Consider the following 20272-nt stretch of genomic DNA (forward strand, 5'->3'; position numbering starts at 1 on the left):
CATGAAGGGTGGAAGAGAGGAACCTCTGCTAAGAAAATGACTGAAAAGAAATACAATAAATATTAACTGTTTTGAGACTGGATTTTTTTCTTTTTTCCACACTTATGCATTTTCTACTTTTTAATCAAGAGAATTTACTACTATGTCATAAACATAAGAACATTAAAATGTATTTTAGAACGCATTTTAATTTCATTAAAGCGATCTCATTGTTTTTCACTTAACATGTTACAAATGTAAAACTTTTAACATTTTATTTGAAAAATTATTTGAAATCATGAACGTCCCCCCAAAATTATTTTAATTCATTTTAATTGTTAAATAAATTTTAATATATTTGCACTAATAGATGACAAAATTTTTCAAAATTTATAAATAAAAAATACTCAAAACAATTTTTATCTAGTATTCTCTATGAATTAAAGTATTATTTAAGGGTATCAGAAGAGGGGAGTTAATACGTGTATTATATGTCAAACTCCGTTTCCTGTTATTTTATGAAAATATTGATAAGAAAAATGATATATGTATTTATTGAGAAAGTTGCTTGTAATTTGATAAATTAGTCATAGGGATTTTCACGCATTTACTGGTTTCATACTATTGCATGTTTTTCCATCTTCTACTTAATAAGAAGAAAAAAGACTCTGATAAAACTGAACCAAAAGCAGTAGGGGTACACCATCCATGCAGGCTAATAATTTGGCACCACTTCATAAATATTTCTCCAGTGTTTATTTGCAGAGGAGCCTGTGTCACTGACTGGGGGAAGGATGGCGGAAGGTCTCTGGGCAAGTGACCAGCTCACTTTCCTCCAGAACAGTGCCACTGCAGTAACTGCAACTTGTACACCATACTCAGCACAGTGGAATTCTGTGGGGCTGTTAACAATTTTGTCTAGAAGCACACTTAATAATATGGAAATATACTCAAATTATGTCATTAAGTGAGGAAAAATTATGATATTGAGATCGATGACAGATAGACACACCCTCCAAGTGATTAAGAACCATCATCTCTGTCATCACTTAATTAGCGCAATTGCAAGTAATTATTTTGATTTTTTTACACATTGCAAATATTTTCTGCTGGATTGTTGTCTTTTAACATTTTTTCTGATATCTTTTGTCTTACCTCAGTGTTTTGCTTTTATCTAATGAAGTCTCTCAATCTTATCTTTTTTTGATTCTGGGTAGGCTTCCCAGAATTAAAATATTATCAGTTTCTTCTATGATTTTTAAAAGTGTCTATGTCTATTTCTTTAATATATATAGAATGTATTTTTTTATGTACTGAGAGGTAGAGTTAATTTTGCAATAAGGAAAAAGCTATTATTATTCTTGAAGGGGTTCAGAATTTTCCACCCCAAATTATGCCACTTTGGCATGTAGATTACTTTGAGCTAGGCAATCAAGAGCCAGCAGATTCGGGAAAAACTCTTAACCGCCTAAAAGAAAGTATAAATTTCCCCATTTGTGGGAAAAATCTATATTAATAAAGGAAACTTCCATTAGAAAGAATATCTGTACCAGGAAGAGAGCTACTATCAGAGATAACATTTTTTCACCTGAGATTATTTGCATAAAAGGGCAAACTTTATTCACCACACATTTCCCCCTGTCACCGTCCTATGAATTGCCTCCCCCACTTAGAAGCGCCACACCCCAGTCCCTTTCCTTAGCTCAGGATGCTATATAAGTCTCAATCCTCCGGCAACATTTGAAATCTCATATTTTTGTGGGCCTTCCTTGCGTATATATGCAGTTACGGTTTTTTTTTTTTTCCATCCTGTTAAGCTGTTTTATGTCAATTTAATTCTTATACCAGTCACAGAAGCTAGAAGGGTAGAAGGGAAATTTTTTTCCTCCTCTACATTTTATTAGACCTTCTCTAGATTTGTTCTTTCTCTCCTAGTTCTGCCAGATTCCCTGAATCAGATACATATATTTAAGTTCTATTTGGTGCTATGAAGGAGTAATCTGAGAAAGAAGAAATGATTTTTAAAAGAAATGCAAATATTACAGATATTCATCTTGTCACTTGCATGCATTTGTGGCTGAAGACCATGAAGGATACAAGAAAGGGGCTGCAGTGCTGTTTCAAGTGTACCTCAGTCAGTTTGGTCAAGCATGGTTATTACTTGACTTTTTTTTTTTTTTTTTGTAAATTTATTTATTTTTTATTTTTATTTTTGGCTGCGTTGGGTCTTTGTTGCTGTGCACGGGCTTTCTCTAGTTGCGGCGAGCGGAGGCTACTCTTCGTTGCAGTGCGCGGGCTTCTCATTGCAGTGGCTTCTCTTGTTGCGGAGCACAGGCTCTAGGTGCACGGGCTTCAGTAGTTTTGGTGCGTCGGCTCAGCAGTTGTGGCTCACGAGCTCTAGAGCGCAGGCTCAGTAGTTGTGGTGCACGGGCTGAGTTGCTCCATGGCATGTGAGATCTTCCCGGGCCAGGGCTCAAACCCGTGTCTCCTGTGCTGGCAGGTGGATTCTTAACCACTGCACCACTAGGGAAGCCCCTATTACTTGCCTTTTGATAGATACCCATGCCTTTCAATAATAAGAGGCAGGTGACAACTACAGGGACCTCACTTCCAGATGGTGTGTTATGATGAAAACAAGTCTCAGACCACATTCTGCCACATGTGTAAATATTTAGCAATCAGGTCCCAACCAATCACATGACCTGCTTACTGAGATTGATGACGTCTCAGCACTTGGGCCTTTTAGGTGCCCAGCATCCTACAGGCACTAGAGGCAAGGAGAACAAGGTTCCAGCTTTGTGGCAGGACTGAGCTCTCAAATCAGAGGTGAAAGAATCCTCCCATTACAGCCCAAAACACACTTTAGAATCCCAGATGTGGAGAGATAATCCAAAGCGTATAAACTGTTAGGCTGGCTAGATTTTTTTAATGTTGTTTATGCAAAGGCAAGGGTATGCCTAAAACATGTTTAGCCAATCCACGTAATTGAAACTCATCTGAAACTCATTTCACCAATGAGAAATTATTTCTAACCTCAGTATGCTAATTAACAAAGCCCCTGGGATAGATATACGATAAAGATGGCTGGAGCCTGTAACCAAACCCCTCTGGAATGTGGCTTCTGAATTGAGAATTTCAAATTCAACCTACCACCCCGCAGCGTGTGTTTTCCCAATTAGGGTTCTTCAAATGTCGAGTAACCGTTCCTAAGAAGAGGATAAAACTAAATTGAACACATCATACCACACTGTCTATGCTGAAACAATTTAAATTCAATGTAAGGATCATGTAATCACAGACACGTATTGCTATTTCTTGGGGATATTCACATCTCCTAGTCTGACAAGGCAGTTACCTACCCTTCCAAGGCAGTCGCCAACAACGGTCCTCTGGCCTGGTGTCCTTCCAGCCAATAGAACGAGGCTGAGTTTGGTTCAGAAGCAAAAGAAAGTTTTTTTCTTTGATCAAAGAATGGAGAGGCACAAGCTCACACTCCAGAGCACGCACGCTCCGGACGGGTTGCGGATCGGGCTGCTTTATAGGGATCTCGTTAGCCGGGAAAGGGGGCGGAGCTCTCGCGAGGCTGGCTCAGGTTCGAGGCTCACGTTCCAGATCGCAGTGCTGGGCGTAGCGTCTCTGCGCGCAGCCCGCTGCCGCCATCTTGCACTGAGTGTCGTTCTCAGAGTTTCTGCCCGCGACCCGCCCGGCTGAGGTGCTTGCGCAGCCATTTCACAGGAGGAGGTCTGGTCTAGAGCACCAGATGAGAAGCATCTGCCCCTGGCACCCAATGAGCGAGTGAAACCAGACGAAACACAGAGGGGGAAAAAAAAAGGTTAGACTTTATTACCCAGATTCTATTTTTACTCCCCAGGAATTGTTAATGGGCTTTGCTGGTGACAAATCCCTCCTGTCTTCTGTGCTGCACCTCAGTCTTGAGGGGCACTGAGGGGCGACGGGTCCGTCTTCTGTAACTGCTTCCTGCTAAGTTTGGGCATCGGTTGTTATAACCCCGGGTAGAGGAGCGGAAGTTGTCCCCAGCAGCCCTTAGATCTGTTTGGTTGTCACCAGGCCTCAGCTGTGACTCTTCACATCCCCAAGTGACCACCACTTGGAGTTTTATAGATTCTAACCTTTCGGAGACAAAGGACACCAGACAACTTAGGATGCAGGCCCAAATATTAGCAAGAGAATAATGGTCATGAAGGGGCCCAGGAAAGGTGCAAACCCAGTGACGCTCCGGAGGGTCTGTGTTACCCCCTCCACATATGTTTGGCCAGATTAGGCGGCCTGGTTTCTGCCAGCCAAGTGGCTTTTCCCAGTGGTCTGTCTGTGCTTTCTCCAATCAGGCCACTTTCATCAATGCAAAAACAGCACAGTGTATTTTCCAGCACACAGACCCCTCTCCAGGCAGCTAACAGATCATCTAGGGCAGTTTGGTTACCCAGGACTATACCAGCCAGTGAGCCAATGGACTTTTGTCATAGCTTGAAGTTGAGGTGGGTCTCATTGGTCACCAACACCACAATGGCTGTTACCTTTTTTATGTTGACAGAGTTATATAAGATTCCCCAGGCCAAGGTCACTAGAACCCCTATGAGAGCAGTGATTCCTGCAATTAGTAGTCTGCTTTTTGGGGGCACACTTTTGTTGGTTTTCGGAAGAGGAGCTTCAGATCAGAGAGGGGTTCACACAAGTAATCAAGGGGGTCCGTTGCCCCAGGTTATCAGCGGTTGGGGCTCGGGGGCCCTCTTCACTCGACTGTGATGTACCCATGGCGTGATCCCCTGCAACTTCAGGGCAGAATGGGTGGTTAGGATCACCCAGTGGGCTTTGTTCCACTCAGGAGTAAGCTGGTCTCGTGGGTTGCTAATTTTCCAGGTTTTTAGATACACCCAGTCTCCAGGCCGGAAGGGGTGGAGGGCTGGGTCAGTGGGTGCGGATAGCACCTGGTTACCATATTCTGTGAGGGCTTTCATGGTTTCTCCTACCTGGAGGGTGTACTTGAGTTGTTCCATTTCAAGGAGGCTAAGGTGTCGCTTCTCTCAGGCTTCGAAAATGAGTCTACCATACGTATGTTCAAATACGCTTAAATTTAACTTATATCTGGGAGCAAACGACATGCATAGCAGGGCAGTTGGGAGTAATTTAATCCAATTTTCTTGAGTCTTCTGGCATAGCTTGGCTAAGGTTCGTTTTAAGGTCTGATTGGATCTCTACTTTTCTCAGTGATTGGGGTCTCCAGGCTGAGTGCAAGGTCCGTTTTATGCCCGGGGCACTTGTCCCTTTTGCCATTTGTGACACGAATGCTGGACCATTATCACTTAGTCGGGATCTTGGGTATTATCTCTTTTAGTAATATGTTAGGCAGTTCAGCTGCCATTTCAGTTCTAGTGGGGAACGCCTCTACTTAACCTGAAAACGTGTCCACTAGCACCAAGAGATACCTGAAATTGCCTAGTACTCTCAGCAGGACAGTGAAATCAATCAGTCGGTCTTCCCCAGGATATGTCCCTATGGTCTAAATGGGCCTTATCTGGGGACCTCTGAGGGCTCTGGTGTTGGGGGTGTTCCTGTGTAGACGGGGCAGGTCTCAACTATCCAACTGATTATACTTTTCATGCCAGGAGTTACCATGACCTCAACTAACCAATTACGTATATAGGGCTTCCCTTCTGTAATGAGTTCCTTGATGAGCCTCCCTGATGGCTTGACAAGCTACAGTTTGGGAAAAGAAGTATTGCCCGTGTTCGTTAACTAGCCACCCCTGGCCTCCTAGCTCTCTGTTGAAGCCCCATTTCTGGGCTTTGTCTAATTCTTCCTTTGTATAGACTGGGGAGTAATTGGATAGATCTGGCCTTTTAGGTATGAGGAGTAATTGCCAAGTTACTGGTTCTAGGACCGCCCTTTTGGCAGTTGCATCTGCTTTGCTGTTTCCCTTTATTACCTCTGTTTTCCCTGTTTGATGACCCCTCCAGTGAATCACCACCACTTTTTCCAGAAGTTGCACTGCTTCTAGGAGTCTCAATATGTTTAAGCCGTGTTTCACCTGCTTCTTCTCTGCAGTAAGCATACCTCTTTTCTTCCAGATAGCCCCGTGTGCATGTAGGATGGCATACGCATGCCAGCAGTCTGTGTAAACATTTAACATCTTCCCTGTCCTGAGCTCTAAGGCTCAGGTGAGGGCCATCAGCTCGGCCTTTTGGGCTGAAGTCCCTGGGGGTAGGCTTCATGCCTCACTGACTCGGGTCTGAGACGTCACTGCATATCCCGCCATCCTTTTATTCTCTCTCATAAAATTGCTCCCATCTGTGAACCATTCCTCTTTGGCGTTTGGGAGAAGCTCACTTCCTAGGTCAGGACAACTGGAATATATCATGTTCTGTACAATCATACTCCAGGGTCCCCATTCCTGTGGGTAGCAGGGTGGCAGGATTTAGGGTGTGACAGGTTTTTATGGTAATGACAGTTGTCTAAAAGCATAGCCTGAAGTTGAATCGAACTTCCGGGGGATAGCTATTCTGTTCCCTTAGAACTTACTAAAGCCTGAACCTGGTGTAGGGTCCAAATAGTGATTGGCTGACCAAACATTAACTTTTCAGCCTCTGTTAGCAGGATTGAAGTAGCTGCTACTGCCCATAGGCAAGGAGCCCATCCCTTAGTGGTTTTATCTCATTGTTTAGAGAAATAAGCAACCACCCAAGTAAGGGGTCCCAGTTTTTGATCTAATACCCCAAGGGCAATTCCCCTTCTCTCATGAATGTAAAGGTCAAAGGGTTTAACTAAATCTGGGAGGGCCAGAGCAGGGACCTGAAGTAATTGCTTTCCCAATTCTTTTTTTTTTTTTTTTAATTGAAGTATGGTTGATGTACAATGTTGTACCAATCTCTGCTGTACAACCAAGTGACTCTGTTATATACATATATACATTCTTTTTATATATATATATTCTTTTCCATCATGGTTTATCACAGGATATTGAATATAGTTCCCTGTGCTATAGGACCTTGTTGTTTGCGTTCTCAATTATTATTATTATTTTTTTTTTTTGGCCGCACCGTGTGGCATGCAGGATCTTAGTCCCCTGACCAGAGATCGAACCCGTGCCCCCCGCATTGCAAGTGCGGAGTCTTAACCACTGGACCGCCAGGGAAGTCCCTGCTTTCTCCATCCTTGAAAGGCCCCTTCACATTCTGGAAGGATGAAGATCCTTTTCTTTCAATTTTTCATATAAAGGCCTAGCTGTTAGACCATTAGGTATCCAGATGTGGCAAAACCCAGCCATCCCCAGGAAGCCCCTAAGCTGTCTTCTAGTTTTAAGAGGGGCAAGACTGCAAATGGCTTCATTCCTTTCCTGCGGTAGGCTTGTCTGACCTTCTGTGAGGATGAAGCCTAGGTAGGTAACCTTAGTTTGTGATATTTGAGTCTTTTTCTTGGACACCGTATATCCTTTATCAGCTAGGTGGTTCCGGGTGGTTACAGTATTTTTGTCAGAGGCCTCCTTAGTAAGGTTGGTGATCAGAATGTCCTCTTATATATGAGGGAACCCTCCCCCAGATATATTGATAGATCTTTAAGGTCTTTAGCTAAAGTTTCCCCAAAGATGATGGGGGAATTTTTGAACCCTTAGGGCGGGACTGTCCGGCAGTATTGTTGTTTTTATTGTGTGTTTGGCTCCTGCCACTCAAAAGCAAAAATTTCATGTGACTCTGGGGTGATTAAAATACAGAAGAAGGCATATTTTAAATCTAATACAGAATACCAGGTCCTGGTGGATTGTAGAGTGGTCAGCAGGGTGTAGGGAATAGGGGCGACTGGATGTATATTCTCTGTGGCTTCACTGACTGCCCTGAGGTCCTGTACCATCCAGTGTTCCCCACTGGGTTTCTTTACGGAGAGAATTGGGGGTATTACAGGTGGATTGGCATGGCCTAATAAGGCCCTGGTCAACTAGGCCCTGTATAACAGGGGCAATGCAGTATATCACAACAAGGCCTCCCGACAGAGAGGGTACCATTTTCTGTTGGGCCATGTATGTCTGGGTTTTAGATGGACTATCACAGGACTGGCTCCTTTAGCTCGTCCCACCCATCCCTGGGCCCAGACCTCAGGATTTCTTCCAGGGAGGTCAACTTGCTCTGTCCAGGGAGGTTTGTCCTCAGCCATTATCATCTTGTGCCCCTTGTCTAGGGGATGCCAATCTCCATTTTGTCTCCCATTAGGTGGATAGTAATTCCCAATTTATGTAAGATATCCCTTCCTAGCAGAGATATAGGGCATTTAGAAACATATAGGAAGGAATGGGTGAGCATTCTAATGGCTCTATGAATGCCCATTCTTGGGCCTTCCCTGACAACCCCATAATTTTACAACTCTCGTGACTGTGTTTGCCTGATCTGATGTTCAAAACCAAGTAAGTGACACCAATGTCAACTAAGAATTCAACAGGTTTTTTTCTCTATGTCCAGTGTCAGCCAGGACTCCTTGGGGGTCAATTGGAGTGCCAGCTTAGGAGCCCCCTGGCCCTGGCATTCTTCTTCTATTTGGACCATCTGCCTTCAGGGTAGTGGGCAGGATCTGCCACTTCTGTCCCCCTTTGAGGGCAGTGGGGGCATTCTCTTTTCCATTGTCCCTCTTGTTTACATATAGCACACTGATTGGGTCCCAGTTTCCTTGGTTTGCTGTCCCTCAGTGGGGGCCAGTGGTCACTCACCAGAGTCAAAGGTCTCTGTGGGCAGTTAGTCCAGATTCCTGTGCTGACCGGTTGACACTGGAGGGCAACAGCCAGTAGGTGGGCCTGCCTCTGGGTGTTTTTATCCTCTGACTTTTCCTCCTCTATATATCTGTTTTTAAACATGCAGTAGGCAACCTCCACCAGGCGAGAGATAGGGGTATCTGGTTCTATTTCCAGATTCTGAAGTTTATGCGTAATGGCGAGGGCACTTTGGGAAATAAAATATGACCTCAGGCTTGTATTCCCTTCCAATGACTCGGGGTCAGTGGTACTATAAATTCAGAGACATTCCTTGAGGCGCTCTAGGAATGCTGAAGTGTTTTCTGTTGGCTCCTGGTTGATCTCCTTTATTTATTTATTTTTTTAAAAAATCTTTTGGCTGTGCCACACAGCATGTGGGATCCCAGTTGCCCAACCAGGGATCGAACCCATAGCCCCCGCATTGGAAACATGGAGTCCCAACCACTGGACCACCAGGGAAATCCCTGATTTCCTTTATGTTAGTCCAATTGACAGGTTTCTTTCCTGCTGCCTGGATTCCCTTTAGGTCATATTTTTATAATGTGTCAGCCTGTCTTTTATCCGCTTCACCATTGTCTCAGTCCCGGTTGGGTTTGTTATCTAGGACCGCTTGATTGCCAGGTCTGAAAATGGCATGACCTGCATTGTTTCTGTTCTCTTTGTATGCTTCCTCTCAGGTTTTCTAAAAGACTGTGACCTTTTCTTCCCCATTAGGAGTACATTAAGGAGGCTCTGAATGTCAGCCCAGGGAGGGTCATGGGTCTGAAAGATTCCCCTAATCGGATTCAGGAACCTGTCTGGATCTTACCTCAACCCCTTGCTATGACTTTTCCAGTTATACAGATCAGAAGTGGTAAATTGTTGTATACCTGGATGAGCCCTCCTTCTCCATTGGGGACCAGCCTCAAAGGGAGTACTTTTCCTTGTGGGTTGTTGGACCCTAGCTGGTAATTAGTCCCACTCTGTTTATTTGCTGGACCACATTCCAGGGCAGGAGGCTAGTATGGAGGGGACTCCTTGGGTCTGTGGCCCAGATCAGGTTATACGAAGGAAGGGGGTAGGGAAGGAGCAGTAGGAGGAGGGTTAGGGAGGAGATCAAGAAGGTCCTCAGCGGAAGGGTCAAGGACTGGTATTACCTCAGTGGAGAGAGCCCACAACCTTTTTGAAGGCCTTTGTTCTGAAAAAGCCCATGAAAAACTGGACATAGGGAATTTCTTTCCATTTCTTTTGTTTCTGGCATAGAAGGTCCAATTGTAAAATGGTATTGTAGTTTAGAGACTCACTGACATGCCAACTTTCCCCATCTCCCAGCTAATATTGGGACCAGGCTGTATTACATAGGAAGATTAACTGTTTTCTGGTCACGGGATGATACCTGAAAAACTTACAGTTCTTCAGGATTCACCCTAATGGGCATAAGTATGGAGGACATTTGGTTCCCCATACCTTAGATGTTCTGTTTTAGATTTGTTTCCAACTACTGAGAGGGAAGTTGGAGTGATTTGTTGGTGTGCAAATGCCACAAGATTTGGCTCAAATAAGACTTCCAGTTCAGGAAATTTGGAACCAATACCAAACTGTTAATGGATTCCTCAGAAGACCCAAATAGGAGATGTCCAAGTGGCATGGATGCTGATATTACTTGGAGACGCCCCCTTGAATTTGTAATGGCCCATGCTACAGACGGTTAGTCCCTCCTCAGTCAAAATACCCCGCGGGAGGTTAGATGGCACTGACCCAAGGATAGAGCAGCTTAGCCTCTCTAGTTCCTAGAGTGTCTAGCAAGTCCAGAGCCTGGTGGGTGGGTCCAGGTGGGAGGGCCACAATCAGTCCCATCTGGGTCACCAAAAATTTGTTGCCAACCCTCCCGAGTTGGTCCCCCCAAAAAGGTTCACTCGCACCAGTAGAATGAGGCTGAGTTTCATTCAGAAGCAAAGGAAAACTTTATTCTTTGATCAAGGAATGGAGAGGTATGAGCGTGCACTCTAGAGTCCATGCTCTCCCTTAAAGGCCATTGGCAGGGCTGCCTTATAGGGTTCTTGTCAGCAGGGAAGGAATTGAACTTCTTGAGGGTCAGGCACAGCTGTACTGCTCACAGCGATCCAGATCAAAGTGCTGGGTGCAGCATTTCTACACACAGTATGCTGCCACCATCTTGAATTGCAGTGTTGTGCCCAGCACTTCTGCACACAGCCTACTAAGCTGAGGTATCAGGCACAGCCATTTCACACAAGGAACTCTGGTCTGAAGTGCCAGATGCAAGGCCTCTGCACGTGGTACCCAAGTGAAACTAGACTAAGCACAAAGGAAAAAATGTTTTATTTTTTCTGTTTTATTACCCAGATTCTATTTTTATTCCCTGGGAATTGTCAATGGGCTTTGCGGTGAGAACACCACCAGTATTTGTGATTACAAAAATAAGACTCATCGCCTGCATTTAAGAATGACATTTGGTTTAGGCTTGGAAGTCACCATAGAAGCCCAAGTCCTCTTTTGTCTTAACCTTAGCTGTTATGAATAATACTCTCCTCTCAATGTAGTCCATGATTCTCAAGAGGAGATGGGATACTGGGGAAGGATCCCATTCCAAGTTTGGCTTATCAGAATCTCCTAAGGGGAAGACCTCTCCATCCTGTTAATCCTCCCAAGAAGGAAAGTTACTATTCATCTTCCCAAACCCAGCACTCTTAGATTGCAGTCCCATAGGACTCTTCTCTGGAGTCTGTATTTCACCATTCCCTTGACCTTAATCAGTAACAAAAGCTTTATAATACTACCATGGCATTGCTCACCCCCCCCCACCCCTCCCCCACCCAGGTTTATAAACTCCTTAGCTCCCTTGACTCTGGGCAAGTCTGTCTGTTGCATCTCACAAAAGAAGAAGAAAGAAAGAGTAGAAAAAAGAATGTCTAGCCCTAAGCTTCCTTTTGCATCTGTATGCTTGCTGGTCTCTGAATCCCTGAAGCAGTGAAAGGTAAATAAACCTCTGGGCTATTCTTCCTTTGTTCTCTGAACTGGGACTTCACTCCCGAGGAGATTTTCTTCTCAGATGAGATTTGGAAAGGTCTTTTTTCTTTGCTTAGATCGTTTGAACTGATAATTTGCATCTACAAAGGAAACTAAAAAATACTGAATAGCTCTTAGAAAACACTGTGGAGGCACTCCTTAGGATAATCTTGCCTCCACTCTGAATGAGAAGAGACCTCCAAGTGAATGAAAACCCAAAAGCAAAATTTTCAATGCTGAGTTTATTTTAATATTGTCCCTGGATAACTCTCTCTAAGGTTAAACAGGTTTTAATTCACCAGCCTTAAAACCAGTACCCCCTCTCCCCACCAAGGAAAACATTTAGATAATTTCAAGATAAACAAATAAAAACATAGGATTAAAAAAAATTAACCTAGTATTGTAAACAAAATAACCCAATATTACAAACAATAGAAGAGTAAGATAGGAAAGGCTCATGTGAAATTCTCACACAACCCCACCTCCGTTGAGTTACTTCATAAAGCATAAGATTTTTAAATAAAGTATACACAGTTTATTCTGTTTATTCTCATCAGTTCAAACCAGAATTGACTTTCATGAGAGAAATAATACAACAAAAGATAGCAGCTGAACTAAAATAGATAAAATAAAGAGATGATACAGATGAAAGAAAAGCAGACATTACTAAAAAAAAAAATCAGAAAAAATGGAGCAGTAGCAAAATCTAAGTTATAACACAAAAAAATTTTCTGTCAAAAGAAAACAGATAATGCATTGTGAGAAATCACCATGTTATAGAGAAGGGGGCGCTGTGAACAGAGAGCAATGCTCGTACATACCTTGGGAATCGTTTTAAATTCCAAACACAAAGGCAGCAGGGACTCAGCCTGCAGCTTTCTGCTGAAGAATTGATGAGGTTCCTTGGCCGCTTCATCTAGCACCTAATCACAGAGCCACTTTTACCTGGAAATTCTCCTGTTTCCCTTACACACGACCATCAAACACATTATAAAAGCAGAGCTTTGGGCTTCAGGAAATACCAGACAATGACAGAGTTCTGTGGAAATCAGAAAGTATCAGCTTTGATTTTATCAGACTGACAATAATAATAGAAATGTAAGTTACACTCATATCTAATAAGAAGCTTGATGAAGTCCAGAATGCTGGGCTGGCCATTATCTTAGTACAAATGAGAAAGAGTTGGCTAAATGATATTTACATTCTGGTGATAACCATTAAAAGAAAAAAAAAAACTTGTGACAAGGATTCTCTCCTTGGGCAACTTTAGTGAGGTTTTTCTGAGCCTTCATCTCAAGTGCACCTGCTGATCTTGGCCTTCTATGTCCATCTTTGAATTGTCCAATTTTAGCAAGAATCCTGTGAAGTCGGTTTAGCCGGAATCCCCACCCTTGATATCTAATCACCCTCTATATCTGATCAAATTCCTCATTCCCCACCATCCCCCAGATAATATCGCCCTACCCTGTCTTCATCAAGAACTTTGATAGGTCAGTGTAGTGAAGAATTATCCATCTTTTAATTATTTTCCATCCACCGACCCCTTCACCCCCACCCTGCTTCTTGGCTATAAATCTCCATTTTCCTTTGTTGTATTCAGAACTGAGCCCAATCTCTCTCACTGCAAAATTCTACTACACTAGTCCCTATACTTATCAAGATAGTCCTGAATAAGATCTGCCTCTTCGTCTTTAATAGGTGTTAAGTTAATTAAACAAGGAGGGTGTTAGACTAAGCTGGCTTTAATGCCTTAGTAGCCTACATAAGCAAACCCAAACCTAAGCCTAAAATGCCTCAAGGTTAAGAAATCAAAACCTACAGACAACAGATCACAAACAGACAAGTAGTCTTTCCCAAATATGCAAACACTTAATATAGCCAATCAGATAACTTCCTTGCTTTGCTTCCACATCTTCCCCATAAAAGATGCTTCCACATCTTTCCCTTAGCTCCTGCCAATGGGGTGCTCCTAGCCACTTCAGTTCTGGTGCTGCCTGATTCTTTTTTTTTCCCCCCAGCTTTTTATTTTATTTTAAAAAAACTTTATTGAGTTATAGTTGATGTATAATATTGTATGTTACAGGTGTACAATGTAGTGATTCACAATTTTTAAAGGTTATACTACATTTATATTTATTATAAAATATTGACTGTATTCTCTGTGTTGTACAATATATCCTTGTAGCTTATTTTATACATAATGGTTTGTACCTCTTAATCCCCTACTCCTATATTTTCCCTCCCTGCTTCCCTCTCCCCCCGGTAACCATTAGTTTGTTCTCTATATCTGTGAGTCTGCTTCTTTTATGATTTATTCACTAATGTGTTGTATTTTTTAGATCCCACATATAAGTGATATCATATAATATTTGTCTTTGTCTGACTTATTTCACTTAGCATAACACCCTCCAAGTCCATCCATGTTGTTACAAATGGCAAAATTCCCTTCTTTCTTAGGACTGAGTAGCATTCCATTATATATATATAATATATATATATACATATCACATCTTCTTTATCCATTCATCTGTTGATAGACACTTAGGTTGCTTCCATATCTTGGCAATTATAAATATCAATAATATGAACATTGGGGTGCATGAATCATTTTGAATTAGTGTCTTTCTTCTTTTTGGTTACATACCTAGAAGTGGAATTGCTGGGTCATGTGGTAGTTCTAGTTTTAGTTTTTTGAGAAATTTCCATAATGTTTTCCACAGTGGCTGCACCAGTTTACATTCCCACCTATGGTGTACAAGAGTTCCCTTTTTCCCACATCCAAATAAACTTTAAAATTTAATAAGCTCCAGTTTATCTTTTAACACAAGTGTTATGAATAATATTTTCTTTGACACTAGGTAGGGCAAAAATATTTCCAATTAAATATGTGAATTGAATATATGTTTGTCTCTGCTCATCCAGAAACTTTACTAAATAATAGTAAAGTCCTATGAGTCACAAACCTGAAAGGGCAAAGAGAATAGGCGAGTAGGGGGGAAATGTTGTCACCCAAAATTTGGGAGCTGGAATGAAAGTGAAAGGTAGGTAATTTGCTGACCAGGCCAGAGAGTGCCTGAAAGGAGGGCACAAGGGTATGTGGAAGTGGAATATAAGCACACTGACTCACAGTGGTTTTCTGTTTTGTTTTGCTTTTTAAATTTAAGAGTTTATTTAAGCAAAAATTGATTCATATCAGGTAGTGCCAAACCAGAAGTGGGTAGGAGTGCTCCTGATTCACAATGTTGAAGCCCAGACAGTCTCAGGAGATTTGAGGCACCAGGATCCCCCAGAGGTGGGGTGCAGGTGGTCTAAAAACAGAGGAAAATCTGTTTTTCAAGTAGTTGGGTAAAAGCAGGAAAGAATGAGGTAAAGTGGCAGTGATCCTATGTGTGGAGTTTGCCTCAGATGTAAGCTGCAACACAGAGCTAACTGACAGAGCACTTACCTGAAAGTGAAGAGCCCTGAACTCCTACTTTGAGCTACCTGTGGATGACAGCACCTTGGAAAGCTACCCTTAGATGCTCTCTGAGCACAAGCCCTGCCAATGGTGACTTCAAAAGGAAATTGATAGAAAGATTTTACACAGAAAAATGCAAACCTGTTTGGTGGTTTCCATTCCAGTATGTAAAAGAGCTTGGAAGTCATCACTCCCAACCTCAAAACAAGAAAAAAGCTGTACAAACTGAAAATCAATCATTCTTCTTAAAACCATCAGAAAATGTAGGTTACAGGACAAATTCCCACTCCAAAAACTGAAGAGACAGGTGGATCACAGCTCACATGGAACAGAAGCCACTGGAGCTGAAGCCTGTGGGAACACTGCAGATGTTATTGACTAGTTACTGGAGATTGAACAAGGACTGGATCGAGAGTTAAAAACTCTTAGGGGCTCAGTCTCAGGGTGCCCCCTGATACTTTCATGAATTTACCTCCAGGAGCCCCACCAGGTTCTCAAGAGGAAAATCACACAAAAATCTTCTCATGTTTAGGGTAGGGGAAGGAGAAAATCACCACTATAAATATATCCAGACAGAGAGTTCTGTTCTCTATAAAAAAAAAAAAAAGAGCTCACCCTCAGAGAAACTAATGCTTTACCAGAGTCTAACCTGTCCCAGAGGAAGGGCAATTAGACAGCCTTCCTGTCCTTGTCTAGCCTTCCTGTCTCACATAAAAGGAGGGGGGAAAGCCTATAAAAATTCTTCTGAAAGTTGCAACCCAGAGACACAGGCCCACTAAAAAAAAAAACCAAGATTCAATCATAAAATTACAGACTTCTTTCTGTAATACCTAGTCACCATATAAACAGGATTCTGGTATAACAGTAGTGAATTACAACTGACAGCTGTAAGAAACAGTCTCTAACTAAGAAGGAGTTGCTAGAGAAGCCAAAAGGGAACAGGGAAGACAAAAACAAAAACACTAGAGGAAATTGAACTCTCTGACACCTATAGCTACAGCAAACATTAAATACAACCTAACACCTACCCAGATAAACATAAAACCTCACACTGTAGACCATTTATCTCAGTTCCTATTACCCATTACATTATGTTCAGCATTCAACAAAAAATTCAAAGGCAGGCATGCTAGAAGGCAAGAAAATACACAGTCTGAAGAGACAAAGTGAGCATCAAAACCAGTCTCAGATATGGCAGAAATTTTGGAATTACGAGGCAGAAATTTAAAATAATTATGATTAGTATGCTAAGGGCTCTAATGGAAAAGGTGGACAACATGCAAATACAGATGGATAATGTCAGCAGAAAAAATGGAAACTCTAAGGAAGAATCATGTTTAAAATAAAAAAATATATATTGTAACAGAAATGAAGATTGTCTTTGATGGGCTTATTGGTCTGTTGGACACAGACAAAGAAAGAATTAGTGAGCTTGAAGATATTAATAGAAATTTCCAAAACTGAAATGCAAAGAGAAAAAACAACAACAACAGAACATTCACGAAATGTGGAACAATTGCAAAGGTGTAGCATACATAAAATGGAAATACCAGAAGAAGGAGAAAAAGGGTAAGAAGAAATATTTGAAGTAACAACAGCTGAGAATTTTCCAAAGTTAATGACTGGTACCAAATCACAAATCCAGAAAGCTCAGAGAACACCAAATATGATAAATACCAAAAATCTACACTGAGGCACATCATTCAAACTGCAGAAAACAAAACAAAAAATTCTTGAAAGAAACCAGAAGGGGAAAGAACCCTTGCCTATAGAAGAATGAGGATAAGAATTATACCAACTTCTTTCCAGAAACCAAGCAAGCAAAGAGAGGGTCAGTGAAATATTTAAAGTGTTGAAAGAACAAAACCAAGAGCCTACAAGTCTCTATCCAGCAAAAATTTCCTTCAAAAGTGAAGGAGAAATAAAGACTTTCTCAGACAAAAACAGGGAATTTCTTGCCTATAGACCTGTCTTTTAAGAAATGTTAAAAGAAGTTCTGTAGAGAAAAGGATTATTTAGGTCAGAAACTCAGATTTACATAAAGAAAGGAAGAGTAGTAAAAAAAAGGAAAATAAAATATTTTGTTTTTCTTATTCCTATTGATCTAATAGATCAATGTTCATTCAAAATAATAATAGCGGAAGTGGTCGGGGCCGCAGCGGGCGGAAGGGCGCCCTTGCTTCGTCCGCTCTGCGGCTGACCCAGTGAGGCCCCCGGAATTCGGAGCAGCCGGGAACCCGGCCTCCGCCCTCAGGGCCCTGTTGCCGGGCTGAAGACCCAGGCCCGCAACGCCAGGCCCTGCCCTGGAAGTGCTCGCGGCCCGGCTCCTGGACTGACGAGTTGCTGCACTTTGGCGTAAATTGCAATTGATTAGGGATCGTTTCTCACACTCAAGTTAGAAGTGAGAGTTCAGATAAGTGAGGCCGCCATTGCTGCTTTGAACACCTTAGAAGGGGAGAATGGATTTATCAGGAGTGAAAATGAAGAGCTTGCTAGGAGTCAAAGAAAATAATAAGTCCAGCACTAGGGCTCCTTCTCCTACCAAACGCAAAGACTGCTCTGATGAGAAAGAAGTCCAAGGATCGCTCTAAAGATAAGGGGGCCACAAAGGAGTCAAGCGAGAAGGATAGTGGCAGGGATAAAACTCGAAAGAGGCGCAGCGCTTCCAGTGGTAGCAGCAGCACCAGGTCTCGGTCCAACTCTACCTCCAGCTCGGGCTCGAGCACCAGCACGGGCTCCAGCAGCGGCTCCAGCTCATCTTCAGCATTGAGCCGCTCAGGAAGTTCCAGCACATCCCGCAGCTCCAGCTCCAGCAGCTCCCCTGGCTCTCCGAGTCCTTCTCAGCGTAGGCAGGACAACAGGCGGCGTTCGCGCTCCAAATCTAAACCACCCAAAAGAGACGGAAAGGAAAGGAAAAGGCGGAGCCCTTCCCCTAAACCTACCAAAGTGCACATTGGAAGGCTCACCAGGAATGTGACCAAGGATCATATCATGGAGATATTCTCCACCTACGGGAAAATTAAAATGATTGACATACCTGTAGACAGGATGCACCCCCATCTGGCTAAAGGCTATGCATATGTGGAGTTTGAGAATCCAGATGAGGCCGATAAGGCGCTGAAGCACATGGACGGAGGACACATCGATGGCCAGGAGAACACTGCCACTGTTGTGCTGGCCCCCTGGCCTCGGCCACCCCCCAGGCGATGCAGCCCTCCCAGGAGAATGCTGCCACCGTCTCCCATGTGGCGCAGGTCACCCCCACGGATGAGGAGAAGGTCGCGTTCCCCTCAGCTCAGGTCCCCCGTGCGCCGGCGATCCCGCTCCCCTGGCTGCCGCCGCCACAGGAGCCGCTCCAGCTCCAACTCCTCCCGATAAGCAGGGCCACCGAAGCTCTGCCCTGTGACTTGTATCCCATCCAACTCACTTTTGTCACTTTTCTAGCAGAAAGAGGATCAGTAGGAAAGAAATCCCTCACTCAGGGGCAGGCTTCGAAGGTGAAGGCAATAATTGCTACATTTCCCCTGGCGGCAGAGTTGCGGCTGCAGGAGTGTTGTTGGTTTGGGGTCATGCTTATAAAGATGCCCCCCAGTTTTCTGGCTAGAAAGCTTACACATTTCTAGTTCCTGAGAGTCAGTTTAGTGGTAAAGCCAGCAGGGATGAGCAGGGGGCTCCAGGAGGTGGTACAGCCCCAGCCTGGGAGCATGTTTTCCCATTCCACAGATGACGTGGGGCCCATCTGGTGGGCTGGTCGTGCCCTAACCTGTTGGCCTGCAGGGTCCCACAGGAAAGGGTATGCTTTTACGCAACTGCCATTCCTGTTAGCCTGACCCTGCTCCCCCGCTCAAGCCCTCTTCTGACCTCTAGGGCCAAATACCCAAAATGGTTTCTTTCACGTGTACTCATGTGCGTGCACGCACACACACACACACAAACCCACGTCTCCCTTTCTCTCTGAAACTGGTAAGTTGAGAGCCAGCTCTGTCGGGTCATCACAGAACCCCCCCGTTGTGTTGGTATTCATGGTGGTCCTGCAGGTTACCTTGGCAACGTGTACATTGCTTTTTTGGCTTTTATTGTACAGTCAGTACTATACATTTTCTGTTTTGAGTTCTGTAACTTGGTAGCATTTTAGATAATATTGTGTTTGTACTCTGTTGTGTAGAGAAAAGAATTGTGTTGAATAAACCTAGGATTAGAGTGCAGCTCGAGTGTTGGGTTCGCTGCCTCCTTCCTGTCCCTTGGCCCCAAAGGCAGCTTCAGTTGTGAGGTAATTAAACATGATTGTCTAAAAAATAATAGTAATAATAATAATAGCAACAATGTATTAAGTGATCATAGTGTATGGATAAGTGTAACCAGTGATAGCAATGTTATAAGGGATGGGAGGAAGAAATTGAATACTCTTGTTACAATGTATCTGCACTAGCAGTATAGTATTATTTGAAAGTGGACTTAGATTAGTTATAAATGCATAGTGTAAACTCTAGGGCAAACACTGAAAAAAATTTAAAGTATAATTGATATGCTGAGAGGAGGGAAAATGGAATTATATAAGATGTTCAGTTAAAACCAGAGGAAGCAGAAAAGAGGGAAAGAAAAAAAAAGAAACAGTTCAATAAATAGAAAACAGTTCTAAATATGGCAGATATTAATCTAACTATATCAATAATCACTTTATTTTATTTATTTATTTTTTTTAATTAATTAATTTATTTATTTATTTTTGTCTGTGTTGGGTCTTCGTTTCTGTACAAGGGCCTTCTCTAGTTGCGGCAAGCGGGGGCCACTCTTCATCGCGGTGCACGGGCCTCTCACTATTGCGGCCTCTCCTGTTGCGGAGCACAGGTTCCAGACGCGCAGGCTCAGTAGTTGTGGCTCATGGGACTAGTTGCTCCGCGGCATGTGGGATCCTCCCAGACCAGGGCTCGAACCCATGTCTCCTGCATTGGCAGGCAGACTCTCAACCACCACGCCACCAGGGAAGCCCAATAATCACTTTAAATATGAATGGTCTAAATACACCAATTAAAACACACAGACTGACAGACTAGATCAAAAAATAAGACCCAACCATG

The 20272-nt window shown here is 43.1% G+C and overlaps 1 pseudogene across 1 annotated transcript; it reads left to right on the plus strand.

Annotated features, from left to right (window-relative positions):
• The first annotated feature begins 4720 nt into the window (after positions 1 to 4720).
• LOC309665856 (RNA-binding protein with serine-rich domain 1 pseudogene) lies at positions 4721 to 19868 on the plus strand (annotated as a pseudogene). Its single transcript has one exon. The product of its transcript is annotated as an RNA-binding protein with serine-rich domain 1 pseudogene (transcript).
• The last annotated feature ends 404 nt before the right edge of the window (positions 19869 to 20272 follow it).

Source organism: Balaenoptera physalus (genome assembly GCF_965194825.1).
Source record: "Balaenoptera physalus genome assembly, chromosome: 8".
Classification (NCBI taxonomy): Eukaryota; Metazoa; Chordata; class Mammalia; order Artiodactyla; family Balaenopteridae; genus Balaenoptera; species Balaenoptera physalus.